A 16,316-nucleotide genomic window follows, 5' to 3' on the forward strand; every position below is an offset into this window, starting at 1 on the left:
CTTGAAGCATGGGTATCTTGTCCAAACCAAAACTTGGACATTCATGAGGCTAACCCTGGACGTTGGAAAAGTTGCAAGGAGCAAATGGATCCATTATGTCTTGCTTGATGGGGTCAAGGAAAAGTAAGTGGATATCAGGGAGGGATTCTTATCTGAGAAAGATTAAATGCTTACTAGAATGTAATTTGTTTAACCGATCTCTAATAGCCTTTTCAAGATCAAGATTGGGGTTAACCAAGCCACTAGGATTTCTTCTTGTGTTTGTTTTTGTAAATGGATGAATAAGTAGAGTTTCCACATAAACAGGAAACTAATCCAAATGTCTAATTGCTAAAGGTGCATATAGAAACTAGACAATGTGCAAATTGGTGGGATAGAAGGGTGCCATAAAATGTTAGTGATGGTGGAAAATGTGATGAACAAATGAGAAGATTGATAAGAAAGGATTTTGAATTGCCAGAAAATGTGTCGCTTAATGGGTCAAGGATGAAATGTCATAAATTCCAGGAATAGAAAAATCTATCCCCAACAATGGCGCCATAAAATGTTGTTGCTCAAATTGTACATATGAATGTGACAACGCTTGGGGCAAGGGTTGTCACTCTGATCCTGACCCTATTTTTTTTAAGATGTCTCTCTACAATAGGCTAAGGGGGGATAATACCCATGTATGAAACGATGACTTTAGGAGATACAATTGACTAGCCTAGCGACTTGGTTGAAGATAATTGACAAGTTTAATTATTTTAACACAACTTGATTAGAATTATCGAAATTATAAATTAGAGATTAGTGCCTTAGGATTCAATTTACTTGCACAATATAGATTAATTTCCAAGTTACCGGATGAATAGATATTGCTAGGATGAAAACTATCCTATATGAGATGTGACACCTATAACTAAGTGAAATGAAACTCTTGGTTAATTTCAGATTAAATACCTATTCTAAGTGAATCATTTCTCTCAATTGTTTTGAATTTAGTCTCAAATGTATGTTGTGGAGAGAAACCCAGGGGAAGAAAGCTATGGATTTATTAGCGATACATCCCCTAGAGTTCTAGCCACTCGAATTCCTCCGACATTGCAGGGACTATGACCTTGATAACTAACTGCAAGGTCACCGTGTTAACCACAAGTGAGGGTCTAAACTTCACAAGTTGGGTGACAAAAGTGGTCCTATCTTCTTTCAACCAAGATTATGATAAGAGGTAAATTAATTAGTGCACAACTAATCCTAGGATGAAGTGCAAGTTACGAATGATTTCCTTAAATGAGATTATCAAATAGCCTCTTGAGTACTTTAAGTTGAATCACTTAGGATTATATGCTTAAGATGTTCAATAGAGAGCATAAAAAAATCACTTAGAGAGAAATCTCAAGAATAATCTCAATTAAAATAATGTGATAATGAAACAAGATCACTAGAGTGCCCAATATAAATCACTTCAAGATCTAGCAATGATTAGAAATCTTAAAATGACAAGTGCTCTAAATAGATAACCAATTACAAGTAAGGAGCACATATTAATGAATACTTCACACTTGCTATGAAACATAATTAGCAATAGGATTATGCAAATGAAATCACAATATTAATCAAAAAGGGTGAAATCACAAGAGGATTAATGTTGTTAAACAAGATAATGCTCCTAATTAACAACCAATTCCTTATGTTACCTATCAATTAGAAGCAATAGGTTACAAGGTATTCTAATTATGTTACAAGAGCATTAGCAAGTAAGTGACATCAATATCATTTGCTTTCACAATTAGCCACTTTAGAATATTAACAATTTCACAATAAGCCAATACAATGCCAATGTTAGATATATCATTTAAGTGCTACAAAATCATAAATCAATGCAAAAAAAATTCTACAAAATCGAAAATCAGCAAAGTGATTATTTCTTTAGAGATAGCTAATAGTGATTTTTATGATGAGATTACTACTTTGAGAATAAACCACTCTTATACAAGCAAACACTTTACTATTAGCTTAGGAGCACTTAGATATAAGCTCTTATGAGTGTTAAGATTTAGCAAAATGATTTCTTACTGCTGAAACCTTGTATATTAGACTTTAATATGCTTATATCAGATCCTAGAAGCAGAATATTAGACCTCCCAGAATCATAAGAAAGATAGAAAATCAGTGAACAAAAGTTGATTTATCACTTTGAGATTATTGTGCAATAATTATAAGCTTGCGTGAATGAGTCCCATGGTTTTTTAGAGTGTTATTTCATAAATTATGTCACTATCAACAACATACTTTAGATCTAATTCATGGAACAATGAAGAAGAAACTAGGTTAGAGAGAAAACCCTTATGCCTTATGGCCTTACTTGATGACTAGTTGACCTTCCAATGGACTAGAACATCTTCACACTCCTTTGGAAGGTTTGTAAAACAAATTATTATCTTGAAACAAAATTTAAATCACTTAAAACACTTACCATATTCCCGCAATGATAAGGATTAGTGCCAAACTCAGAAATATGCCAATAAATGACTGCAATGAGGGTATTAAGGCTTAACAAGGCCAACAACTAAGGTGAAGAGACCAAATTGGCCCATGGCCAAGAGCTATAATTCCTCTTAGGGTTTCGACTCATAAGAAAAAAGGACCTAAAGGCCTATAGTTGCTAAGAGAGGCCCACAAAGGGGTTGTTGCAAAGGAAGAAAGCCCTTTTAGGGTCGCGGCTAGGATGATGGAGGCCCTTTAGGGGTTGTGACCCACAAGAAAATTCCTTAAAGGCTTGCCGCAAGGGAATAGAAGCCCTTATAGGGGCTTCGGCCGAGCAAAAGAAGCCCTTATAAGGGTTTCGGCCAAGCAAAAGAAACCCATAGAGGCCACGACCAAGGAGAAAAGAGTTCAAAAGGCACACAACTAACTGAGATAGGACACGACACCCTTGCAAATGAAAATTTACCTCAAAAAAATCATTGCAAAAGACCTAAAAGGCTACTAGCTTCCTTATTTTGGATGAGTGTTGATTTTCTAGTAGCCAGAAAGGCTAGATCTTACCCTCTAGGGCCTAGATCAACCTTATTCTCTTTAATTAAAAAGCCCGAAAATTAGTTGTTGCTTCAAACCCTTGAGCTATCACCTACAAAAAAAGAAAAAATGGAGAGCCCAAATACCCAATACATACAAAAATTTGAAATCCCAAACCCCAAATGTTATACATAACTTAAAATGTGTTAGAATTAAAATACAAGGGTTAAAAAAATTATTTACAAATATTTTCACTATTTACAAAATAAAATTTTCCCTTATCAACATGTAAATTTCGTTATAGCACAAGAGAGAGAGAGAGAGAGAGAGAGAGAGAGAGAGAGAGAGATTAAATTTTTGAGAATTTTTAAAATATTAATGATGTATATAAATGGATCACTAGCCAAAAAATCCTTCTACAAAGTACCCTACAAAATGAAAGCTCAAAATCCAAAAACAATCAATACTTCTCCATAGTCTATGAACTTAGAGACCAAGGGCCAGCATACCTGCAGATCTATATTCAAACTTAAAAGGTGTATTTTTAAATCACGATATATCTAAATCTATGGGTATAGATCTAAACCCAACACCTAAGGCAAGATACCTGTACCAATAGATGTTTCGTCTTGCAACAAATGAAATAAAAATTTATGAAGCACATATAATATAGAGCTTGAAAAATCACTAGCACATACAACAGATCAACAAATAGAAGAACACCATGAATTGAAACCCAAAAGTATTTATATTATGAGAAATATAATTCCAGCAGAGCAAGTCTCAGTATATGCGTTACAAATTACATCATCAAAAGATGAGATGACGAGCTTGATAGCTTCCTTATATAGAAAATGAGATAATAAAACCCCTCCAAGTGGAAATAATGACTAGTTGGCTTGATCCTCGTCAAAATAATCCCACTCGTTAATCTTTGCCTGAAAATAACTTGATCTCGATTTTTGATTTTTTTTATTTTTGAGGAGAATTTTGAATTTCTCTTAAAATCCCTTTCTTATTAATCCAAAAAATAATATTTTGGACTATTATCCTCAAAAAATTCACTTGATTTAACCATGAAAGTCGAAGGGGTCATATTTTCTTAGAAAATCCATTTTTCCCTTGGTGGAGGACCTCCAAAAATTAATTCTTTTTTGACCCATCATTTTTTTGTTATTTTCCACTTGGAGAGAATTTAATTTCTCTCAAATTTTTTTTTGACTCAAAATTAATTAATTTTCTGGCTTAGGATTTTATTTTAATTTTACCATAAAAATTAATTAATTGACCCTAGAGGGGATTAATTATTTTTACACCCTCAAATATTTTAGCCATGGTGTCTAACTATGAGTAACCATGCTCTAAAATATTTTCTTACAAGATATTACAATTTAATTCAACCCTTAGAAGGGGAAATACACATTTAGACTTAGATCCTCAAGACACTACCAAATTCTACGACACAATATGATCTAGTATGAAACCAAGTGTGTCTATAATAAAATAACCTATCCATGGTGTCTAAATATGTGTAACCATGCACTTAATTATTCTTAAACACACTTTTACACAGACTCAAAAAACACTAGGATTCACCTAAGACCTTGTCAACAAATTCCACCCTATCTTTGGGGTATATCTGGGATAAAGACTTTATTGGTTATGCGTGTTTACAAACATACAAAATTAAGGGAGGTTAAAAAAATCCCTAGGATGAAATCCTCTAACAAACATCATAGGCATACCTAGGTGTTGTTACATGGCTTCATGGTCATATTAGAATCATTTACAATAGTTTTTGTAGAACTTTGGGTTTACAATACTGAATGATGTTGAGTGATGATAATGATGCTCTAAAAAAATTTGTCCATTGCCTTGCACCCTGCTTCTTGGATTGTTGACAAAGTGTGGTCAACACTGCCAAAGGATAAATCTTCAAATGTGAAATTACTGCTACATAGACTCCCCCTCTTCAACATGGGATGAGGAATCATCAATCTAGATTGCTTATAATAACTTATGAACTAGCTCTTCAGTTGGATCATCCTGAATTTGGAAAACTTCCATTGTATATTAATCATGACCTTTTGATTGCACAAAACTTGAAAGCATGACTACAAATACTTTCTTGTTTGCATTAGAAGAAATTTTAGCCTAAAAGTGGCCTCCTAAGGCAAAATAATAAAATAAGATTTACAAATTTTGGAGGGAAAAGAATAAAACTACTTTTTTAATTGTATTTTGAATTATCTCAGATGTATCTTTACTTTTTTTTTTATCAATGTGGGTCTTTTCAAAAGTATGTATAATGGGTACTCATTGGATGTGGAATTTAATTCCACATCCAAAAAATGTCTACACTAAAAATTTGAGTAAACTTATAAGGAGATAAACTAAAAATACAATTAAAAAAAAAAAAGATTTTTTTCTTATTTTCCCTCCAAAATATTTACATGTACACCTCTTTTTAGATTTTAAGATTTTTTATTGATTTACATATTATGACATGGACATTACATGAAAATTTCATAGTCATCTTTAAGCTGAAATTTCCTCTAATGCTTGGTTTTCTTCTCCATAACTTCTTATGCCTTATATTTGGGTTGAATTTCATGGAGGATTCTATCTTGTACATGTAAGCAAGAGTTATATGCCCATAGTTATGGCATTTTTAAAATTCAACATTGGGCTTGAATGATGGAGCAACTGACATATACTTTCTGCTGACAAAGCCATTAGGGTATATGACTTGAGTTCTTGCAACCTTACCTCTAGTGTTTTGATAATGCACTTGATAATTCCATTGCTAATCATACATGTCATAAGCTTTACAGTCTCTATCCATTGTCCAAAGTTAGTACATGAAAAACAATAATCATTAAACAAACTAGTATACCTGAATGATTTGTCTTGTCTAGATGATATTCTATATTCATTCTTTCTTGGATAAGGTAAAACCTTTTGTTGATCCTTTTCCTTGAATCCTTCATCATTACTTCTTGGAGCCACAAATTTTTAATCTTCTTTTGTCCTTCATTTCACTTTGGCCTTTGAGGGATCCTACTATCAAGCTTCTCATCAATATTGCTCTATGGGGACTTGGAACTTGTGCATTCATTGCATGGAGTTGCATTTTCATTTTTTGCCTCCATCTTCAACTAAGTAATGACATTCATCTTCCTTTTGTAATCCAAAAATTTCTCCTTCTACCATTTCCTGATCTTGTCTATTTCAGATAGGGAAAAATCAAGTTCTTTTTTCGTTATAGAAATATCTTCATGAAATCAATTTTTCAATACTCTTCTTTCTTCTACCTCCTCTACATGTAGTTTTAGAAGTGCGACCTTTTCTTGCTACTATTAAGTTCTTGTATATTTTACTTTTGTCTTTCATTTTCCTTTACAAGGTTGTTAATTTATTCTAGAGATGTATCAAGTTCTTTTTGCTTTTGATCAACTTCAACTATCTACCTTTGAACAATTCCTCTAATTGGCTCATTAGTTTTTTCTCTTTATTTTCAGCTTCCTACACTTGAACCCTTAGAAGGGAAACTTCCTCTTCAAGCACTTTATTTTTCTTTCTTGATTTATTTAGCTCGCTTAAGGCATTGATCAATTATCCATCCACGTTTAACACTACTTCTTCTTAATAATTATCATATTCCTCGACCTGAGAACCTACTTTATTTGAATCATGATCACCATTATTATTTTCTTCTTGATTTGCATGTTCCTTTGAGTAAATATTATGGAGCTTCTTCCAAATACTTTTATATGTCGAGCATTAATCCACTTTTGCTTTCAAAGAATCTAGTAGAGCCCTAATAATGACATTTAATGCTTTTGCATTTTACTTTTTAGAATCATCTATAGTTGTGTCTCCAAAAACAACATAGCGCCATATATCATATCCATGAGCTTGTAGATAAGCTACCATTTTGGATTCCCATATCTCATATTTGGCTTCATCGAACTTAGGAGTTGGTGGACCAGATTGATTCTCTTCAGATTTAGAGACTACTGTAATGCTAGAGATTTCCATTGATCATTTGGATGTGTGCTTCTTTGAATTTCTCATCTTTGTACTTATGATATTTTCCTTCTAGATGTTAAGCTGTAATTTTAGGAACCTGCATTGATACCAATTGTTGGAAACACTAAGAGGCGTGTGAACCAATATTTCTTTTCAATTAGTTGTTTTTTAATTTACACAACATTAATTAAATTTAGCATCAAATACAAATCAACAAGATCCGGATTTAAACAGGAACGCAATAGATTAGAGAGATAACCATAAATACAGAGATGCGATAACCATAAAAACAGAGATTCAGCGGAAATAATACTTCATTTCATTACTGTAAAATACTGAAATATGCTGACAAATAGAAATAACCCAGCTAGGGCGATGGTAGCTTATCTCTGAGAAGAGATGTGTCGGCTACATGCCTCTGAACTGTTTCGAACCGTGTTACAATGAGGCTCGAAGGCCTATTTATTGTTGAGAAACAATGAAAAACCCTTCACATCCCGAAACCTAACCCTAGAAGATGAAACGCCAAATTGTGGGCCCCGTTTGGGTAAATTGGTACATCAATTTCCTGGGGTCGTAACTTTGGCATACGATCTCCGTTTGACGCGTACGATATCTCGTTAGAAATATCTATCCGAGTACTACCACTTTGGGAGGCAACATCGGTCCATGGACCCATGTTGCCCCAGATTCCAAAAAAAACGTCGTTTAGGGCCTGAAAACGGCTCCGGAAGTTCAGGACCCGAAAAACTGCTAAAAATAGTAAGTTGTGCTACAATTAAGGAAACTGAAAATGCTGAGAAAGACAATGGTGGGGGTCCAGGTGGACTTGGCGGGTGGCCACCAATATCCACCTGGATCATTCCTCCCCCCTTAGGAAGCAATGGTCCCCATTGCGTTGAGCTCCTCCATGAGATGAGGAAACTTCTGCTAAACTTGTTCCCTGGTGAGCCACTTGCCCTGCTGAAGGAGTTGGCCTGCTTTGACAACTCGATACAGTTGGATATTCTGTTGGCGAGTGTTCTTGATCTGTGTGTCCATGATCTGATCAGTTGCAGCTTGTTCCATGCAATCTGGATTTAATTCTATGGGTTTGAGCTGTTCTGCAATGTCGGATGTGTCTAGCAATGGTGGAAAGTATAGCCGAAGGTGGTCCACATTGAACACTGGGTGCAGGCCAAGGAATGGGGGAATGCTGAGCTCAAATGCATTGTCTCCCATCGCCTTAGTAATGGTGTAAGGACCATATCGGAGTGGTCTCAATTTCCGATAGGCTCCAGTAAGGCGTTCCTTTTGCAAATGCAACCAGACTTTGTCGCCCACCTGAAACTTGTGTGGCACCCGGTGTTGATCATGTCACTGCTTGTACTTGGAATTTGATTTCTCAAGAATGTCATGGACCTGTTGGCGAATGTGTTGGATGCGCTCAATGAAGCTGGTGGCCTTATCTGTTTCGGACTGGACATGAGCTGAATTCATGTGAGTAGCTACAAGTGGTATGGCCACATCAATGGGGCATAGTGGCTGGAATCCCAAACCCACCCGAAAAGGGCTATGGCCAGTGGAGCTGTGAAGAGCTCGGTTGTAGCTATGTTGAACATAGGGGAGGCTATCGTCCCATGTGCGTGGATGATTTGAGTTATACATGCGCAGAATGTGCACAATCATCCTGTTGACAACCTCTGTCTAGCCATCAGTTGAGGATGGAAGGCTGTGGACTTTGTGAGTTTGGTGTCCAGCATTGACCAGAGACTGGACCAAAATGTGCTGAGAAACCGACTGTCCCGATCTGAGATGATAGACTGTGGGATCCCAAAGTGCACCCACACTCATTCAAAGAAGAGTTTAGCAGTGGCTTCTGCTGTGATATTCTTCTTGCAGGCCATCATAATGGCCATCTTCGAGAACCTGTCGACGACCAAAAAAACACAGTCATTTCCATGCTTGGTGGAAGGAAGGTCTGACATGTAATCCATGGAGATGGATTCCCAAGGTCGACTAGGGGTAGGCAATGGGGTATAGAGGCTGTGCTTCTTAATGGTCGGTTTGGAAATGGCACAGGCAGTACATGATCGGATGTACTTCCCAACATCCTGTCGAAGATTCGGCCAATAGAAATAATTTTGCAGTACTCCCACTGTTTTCTCGACCCCAAAATACCCAGCAGCCTGACTGTAGTGTGCTTCCCAAATCATCTTGGCACGCTCGCTTGAAGGAACACAAAGGTGACCGAGGTGGCATAATAGGGCATCCTGGAGGTGAAAATCTGCAACATGCCGTCCCTCCAAGAGTGTCTGGTATGTGTGGCCGAATTCTGGGTCGCTTTTGTAGAGAAGTGGCCAGTCAGAAGTCTCGTGCCCACAAGCGTTGAGCACGGTGGTTAGCGCCATGATCGGTGGCCGATTGAGGCAATCTACAACATTATTGGTGCTGCCATTTTTATACTTGATGTTCAAGTGAAACTGTTGCAGGTATGTAGACCACTTCTGATGGCGATCATTCTGCAATTTCCCTTGGGTCTGTATGAACTGCAGAGGTCGGTGGTCTGTGTGGATGACCGTTTCCTTCCCCAAAATGTAATGCTTCCATTGTCGGCAGGCCTGTACAATGGAATACATCTCTTTATCATAACTGGGGTACTTCCGGACTGTGTCTAAAAGTGTTTCACTGTGATATGCCATTGGATGTCCATGTTGAGTAAGGACTGCGCCAATAGCATAGTCAGAGGCATCTGTCTCGACCTCAAATGGTTGTTTTAAATCGAGTAACGCGAGCACTGGTGCCGTGCAGAGGCCATCCTTCAACTCCCTGAATGCCTTCTGTTGAGATTTAGACCAAAAGAATTTTGCTTTCGCCCCGCCCTTGGTGACTTGACTCAAGGGCCAAGAAATATGAGAAAACCCCAACACAAACCTGCGGTAGAAGTTGGCAAGACCTAGAAAGCTGCGGAGCTCTGTTAGAGTGGTTGGAGAGGGCCAATCCCGAATGACTTGGATCTTGGCTGGATCGACATGCACCCCCTGTTCATCAATGATGTATCCCAGATACTGAACCTGGGTCATGCCAAAAGTGCATTTCTCCAAATTGGCACATAGCTTGTGTTGCCGCAGTGTTTGGAGAACCTGTCGGATGTGGTGGAGGTGCTCTTCCAAACTCTGGCTGAAGATCAGAATGTCATCCAAGTATACTACTACAAAGGAGTTGGTGAATGGCCGCAAGATGTCATCCATTAGCCTCATAAAGGTTGTAGGGGCATTCGTCAATCCGAAAGGCATGACCAACCATTCGAAGAGGCCCTCCTTGGATTTGAAGGCAGTCTTCCACACATCGGAGGGTTCGATTGGTACCTGGTGATATCCTGACTTCAGATCGATCTTGCCGAAATATTTCGCCCCCTTTAGTTGGTCTAGGAGGTCATCAATCTGCGGGATCAGGTACCTATTACGGACAGTGAAAACATGAACGCAATAGATTACAGAGATAACCATAAATACAGAGATGCGATAACCATAAAAACAGAGATGCAGCGGAAATAATACTTCATTTCATTACTGTAAAATACTGAAATATGCTGACAAATAGAAATAACCCAGCTAGGGTGATGGTAGCTTATCTCTGAGAAGAGATGTGTCGGCTACATGCCTCTGAACTGTTTCGAACCGTGTTACAATGAGGCTTGAAGGCCTATTTATTTTTGAGAAACAATGAAAAACCCTTCACATCCCGAAACCTAACCCTAGAAGATGAAACGCCAAATTGTGGGCCCCGTTTGGGTAAATTGGTACATCAATTTCTCGGGGTCGTAACTTTGGCATACGATCTCCGTTTGACGCGTACGATAGCTCATTAGAAATATCTATCCGAGTACTACCACTTTGGGAGGCAACATCGGTCCATGGACCCATGTTGCCCCAGATTCCCAAAAAAACGTCGTTTAGGGCCTCAAAACGGCTCCGGAAGTTCAGGACCCGAAAAACTGCTAAAAATAGTAAGTTGTGCTACAATTAAGGAAACTGAAAACGCTGAGAAAGACAATGGTGGGGGTCCAGGTGGACTTGGCAGGTGGCCACCAATATCCACCTGGATCACAACACCATTCAACAATGCATAATATCAAAGACAGTAAACACCATAATTTTAGGTGGAAACCCTTCCAAGAGAAAAACCATCGAACACTTCTTAATATAAGTATTTTCAAGATTACATCTGTTGGAAATACTAAAAGGGGGGTGAATACATATTTCTCTTCAATTAGTAAATTTTAACTTCACAGAGAATTAATTCACATTAACATTAAATTAACATCACACCACATGAACAATGAAAAATAACAATGAACAATGCACAAACATCAAGATAATAGACAACATATTTTTAGGTGGAAACCCTTCTAAGATAAATCCATTGAATGCTTCTTAATATCTGTCTTCAAAAATTTACTTCAATAGGAAGCTTCAGCTTCCAAATTTATCAGCTCCAACTGAAAGGATTCTCCTACACCCTATTTACCAACTCCAACTTCAAGGACACTCCAACGTCATGGTTTACAGGCGCCAACCTCAAGGATGCTTGTTGGCCCTCGTTTTTTATCCAATTTTGCTTAAGAAAACACACTTAATTTCTATATTATCCCTACATTTTCCATCATATACACCCCATTTTGATCTATTTATGCATATTTAGGTATATAAATTTAGTTTTGCAATTTTTAGATCTTTTTATGAAAATTGAATTTTAAGTGCATTTTTGGACAAAATAAAAAATTACCGTAATGGCTTCATGGATTTCATATTTGCAGGACACTTGGGCACACGCTGAGCACATTTCCATAAATATTGGGAATTAGGATTGAGCTAACTCCTATTTCTTTGGTCAAACCAAGCTTAAAAAGTCCCGGTCAAAGCTGGTCAAACAGGACCAGTCATTCAGGAAATCCCTAGGAAATAGAGAAGTTTTATGATTTCATGGGATTTTCCATATTTTTAGTGATGGGATGGATGAGTTTGACTTGGATAGATGAGATATGGATAGACATATCTGTTAGAGACATTTTAGATCAGTTTGTTTCATAATTTTCTATTTAAGCCAAAGCATTGAAGGCTTATGGTATGTAGAATTTGTATAATTTCATATTGAGACTTCTGAATACTTTGAGTTAATTTGAAGAACCTGTTCTACCTTCATTTTGATGTTAAATAGTGTGGATGATTGATTGAGTTTGCAGTAGCTGATAATTTCTTCAAGTGTGCAAGGCAAAGGTGGAGGGCCCCCACTCCAAGCTAAGTACACTTTATGGTTAATCTAGCTTGATTTTCATAAACTAGTTTTGCTTCAGATTTGTTTATTTGATTTAAAGTATGATGATTTATTATGTTTGCTTATGGATCTTGGTTTATTTATCATCTTTATATGAAGGGACAACCCAATGTTCAAGTTGAACCCTCCTTCTATTGGATTAATGAATAGAAACTAAAATTCATATTTCTTGCTTTCAAGTGATTTTCTGAATTTCTAGTTTTCTAACAATGGAATTAATGATGAAATAATTTGTGATGAAGAACAACAAGTACATCCTTAGTTAGGAGCCTCTTTCATTATTTTTTTATTCATCTTAAGCTATTTTTCATTAGTGGTTTTTGATTTATGTTCATGAAGTAGTATTCTAGAAGAAGGAAAAAACTGGTTCTCCTAAGTTAGGAGCCACTTCTCCTACTTATTACATAATGAATTATAAATTACTTAATTCAATTTTATATTTGTAATATGCACTTCTAATTAGTTTATAATTGCATTTCCTTCAATCTCCATAACTTATTTGATGTTTTGAGGCTTCTGCGATCAATGCTTTGTGTGTTGTTTTCTTCTGGAGTTCTCGCATCCATGATTTGATTGAATCGACGTTTCGAGCCCTCCACTGTGGTTCATCATCAGGATAGATCAGTAATTGTGTAAGACAGATCTCATAGGATTTGAATAAATAGGGATGAGGGATGCATAGGGACAAGCCGACTTTGCCAGACTTATTTATTTATTTATTTCTATTTTATTTTATTTATTTATTTTTATTTTTTAATTAATTATTTAATTTATTTTTATTTATTTATTTTAATGTAGTTTAATATATATATTTATTACCTATTATTTATTTTTGTTTTTATTTTTATTTTTATTTACTAATTTATTTATGAATAATTATGTTATGTTTGTTATTGGTTTATTTTATAATTAAATTCATTATAGTTTTTGTTCTTGATGTTTAGAGTTATACAAAAGTTGAAATATTAATATTAAAATGAATTTTTAATTAATGAATTTTAATTTTTTTTTTTTTTTTTGATTGTTACTACCTAGTTTCATGATTGATTTTATTTTAGATTTGTTCTTATTACTTAGAGTAAATTAATTAATTTGAATATAATAATAATCTAATGTTAATTTTCATGTTAATGAATATTGATGTTAATATTGTTAATGTAAGATTTATAGTTTATAGTTTATAGTTTTTAGATGTAAATTAATGTTTAATTTTAAGAGAAGGAAGACTAGGTCGGAGTTTAGGTGAGAAGAGTTTTAATGGGGAAAAAAAGGTAGAAGAGGTTAGAAGAGGGTGTTCTAGGACATTAAAGTAGGAATCCAATTATCACTTATTTTCCATCCTTTGTCGCGATTGAGGTTGTTAGGGTTTTTACCTATTTCTATGGCTTCTCTCGGCTTTCTATGGTGATAATGGTCAATTTTGGCTACTACTTTAGAGTTTTCAATGCAGATGTGATGATTGGTTTTACAGGAATGTTTAGCGAGAGCTGAGGTTTTTGAGCGGTTATGTTTTATATCGGAGGCATTTTCCTGAATTCTAGTATTGATAGAACGACCAGTTTCTCCAATGTATGTCTTTCCGCAAGAACATAGAACCATGTAAACTCCTTTGTGGAATTTGGGATCAATAGGATCTTTGACCGATTTTAGGCATCTGCTGATAGTGTTCATTGGTTTGAACGTGGTTCTAATTTTGTTCTTTCTTAATATGTGTGCAATTTTATCAATAGTGCCTAATATGTAAGGGAGGTGTACCTTGCCTAGATAATCATCTAGAGGTTGTTTGTTTTTGGGATTCTCAGCATTCTTGAAGGCTTTGATCACTTGGTGTATTTTGTATATGTTCTCTATGAATACATTCATAAGATGGTTCTTCTCATCTTCAAAGTGATTTTTATCCGAAATACGGACGACCCTGGTTGCTAGAGTGTTGAGAACACCTGTTTTCTGGGATGGATGGTGATGAGAGTTGGCATGTAGGTAATGTTCTGTATGGGTTTTCTTACGATATACCTGGTGTGATATGGATCCATATTTGTTTCTTTTGATTAAGATGTCAAGAAAAGGAAGGCTGTCGTTCTCCTCTATTTCCATGGTAAATTGGATAGAACTGGATAGACTGTTTAGGTGCTGTAGGAAATCCTTTAATTTTTCTTTTCCATGCTGCCAAATGATGAAAGTGTCATCGACAAACCTTTTCCAAAGTTTGGGTTTTAATGGGGCAGATTCAATGGCCTTATTTTCAAAATCCTCCATAAAGAGATTAGCAATAATAGGAGATAGAGGGGATCCCATGGCTACACCGCACCTCTGTTCATAAATTTCATTTCTAAAACTAAAGAAGGTAGATTTGAGACATGCCTCGATTAATTTCGTTGTCTCAGAGTTTACTATTTTATGGACCACTTCCATGGCCTCATCTATGGGAATGTGGGTCTAGAGAGATTTAACATCAAAACTTACTAATATGTCATTGGTATCTAGGTTTAGATCTTTGATCTCATTGATAAAATGTGTGGATTCTTTGACAAAGGAACTGGTATTTCCTACTAGAGGTTTCAATTTCCGAGCTAGGTATTTAGCTAACCGATTAGTTCCCTATGCATCCCTCATCCCTCATCCCTATTCGGCTTGTCCCTATGGATCCCTCATCCCTATTTATTCAAATCCTAGGAGATCTGTCCTACACAATTACTGATCTATCTTGATGATGAGCCACGGTGGAGGGCTCGAAACATCAATTCCATAACTTATCTTCTAAAGATGATTATAGTTGATATCCATGCATTTTGGACATGCTTCTAAGTTCTACAAATCTGGATTGATAATGAAATAATTGTGTTAATTTACTCAATAAATTAGCCCAACATTTTTGTGCCGTTGTCAAGGAAGCATTCATCAACATATTCAATTAGAAGATAAAAACAAAATCTAAAAAATAAAAATAAAAACAAACAAAAACAATTAAAAATTAGTTATGTTATGTTTCTTTTAGTTATGTTTCTTTATGCCTAGAAATAGAGGCCAGAAAGGTAGATTTATTAAACAAAAGCCCCAATCCATAGAGGTAGGACCATCAAGACTAACTACACCAGTTGCTGGTAAACCAACTCTAGAGGAATTAGAAGAAAAAAAAAGATCAGGACAAGGAATAACTTTAATTGAAAGACAAACCTTGTTAGCCTGGGAGGTTGATCTGAAAAATCAAGATCTTAGATTATTATTAAGGTATTACAGAATCATGTGCATGGATTTGCTATATTACTTAGTGCAACAGATCAACAAGATTGCGAATAATATAGACAATGAGCAGTTAAAGAAGCATAATAGACACACACACATAACACAACAAAATAATCAAGGAGTTCACCCAATCCTCCTGGGCTACGTCTCCTGGTCTAGCCTTCAGTGGTGACCTCTCTATTATGTCTTCAAGAACAGAGTTTTACAAAAGGTGAGCTCATTTTGAGTCTCACACAACAGATACAAATAGCAGGAGATTACTTGAACCCCTCAAGTCTCTTTGAGTACACTGACTCTCTTCTTCGCTCTTTGTCTCTGCTTTCTCTCTGTCTTAGTATTACTTGCCTCTGTCTCTATCATTCTGTGGCTTTAAAGCTAATCGGAAATGTCTGTTCATTTCCTCTTCTCAGGCTCTCTGGCTCCCGGCCTCTATCTGCTCAAATCCCCTTCTGAGCGTTCAACAATCATTTGTTAACGTCTTCTGGGTAGGTGGCTACCTGTTCTGCAATGGAAGGGACCATCAACGTAGTCGACATCCCAAAATAGATGTTCTCTATTTACATAGAGAAATACACTAAAACATGAAAAAAATCCGCCAAATCCCTATTTATCGGACTTCAAATATTATGAATTCTGCCCTATATCCCATTGGGTCCGCCTTTAAATTGCTATCGCATGTTGCAAATGCCCATGTTCTGTGGTTTCCCTTTGTATTTGAAAAATGC

This window comes from Pinus tabuliformis, chromosome 4_2 (genome assembly GCF_031772625.1).
Source record: "Pinus tabuliformis cultivar Carrire ecotype Pingquan chromosome 4_2, CPIR1, whole genome shotgun sequence".
NCBI lineage: Eukaryota > Viridiplantae > Streptophyta > Pinopsida > Pinales > Pinaceae > Pinus > Pinus tabuliformis.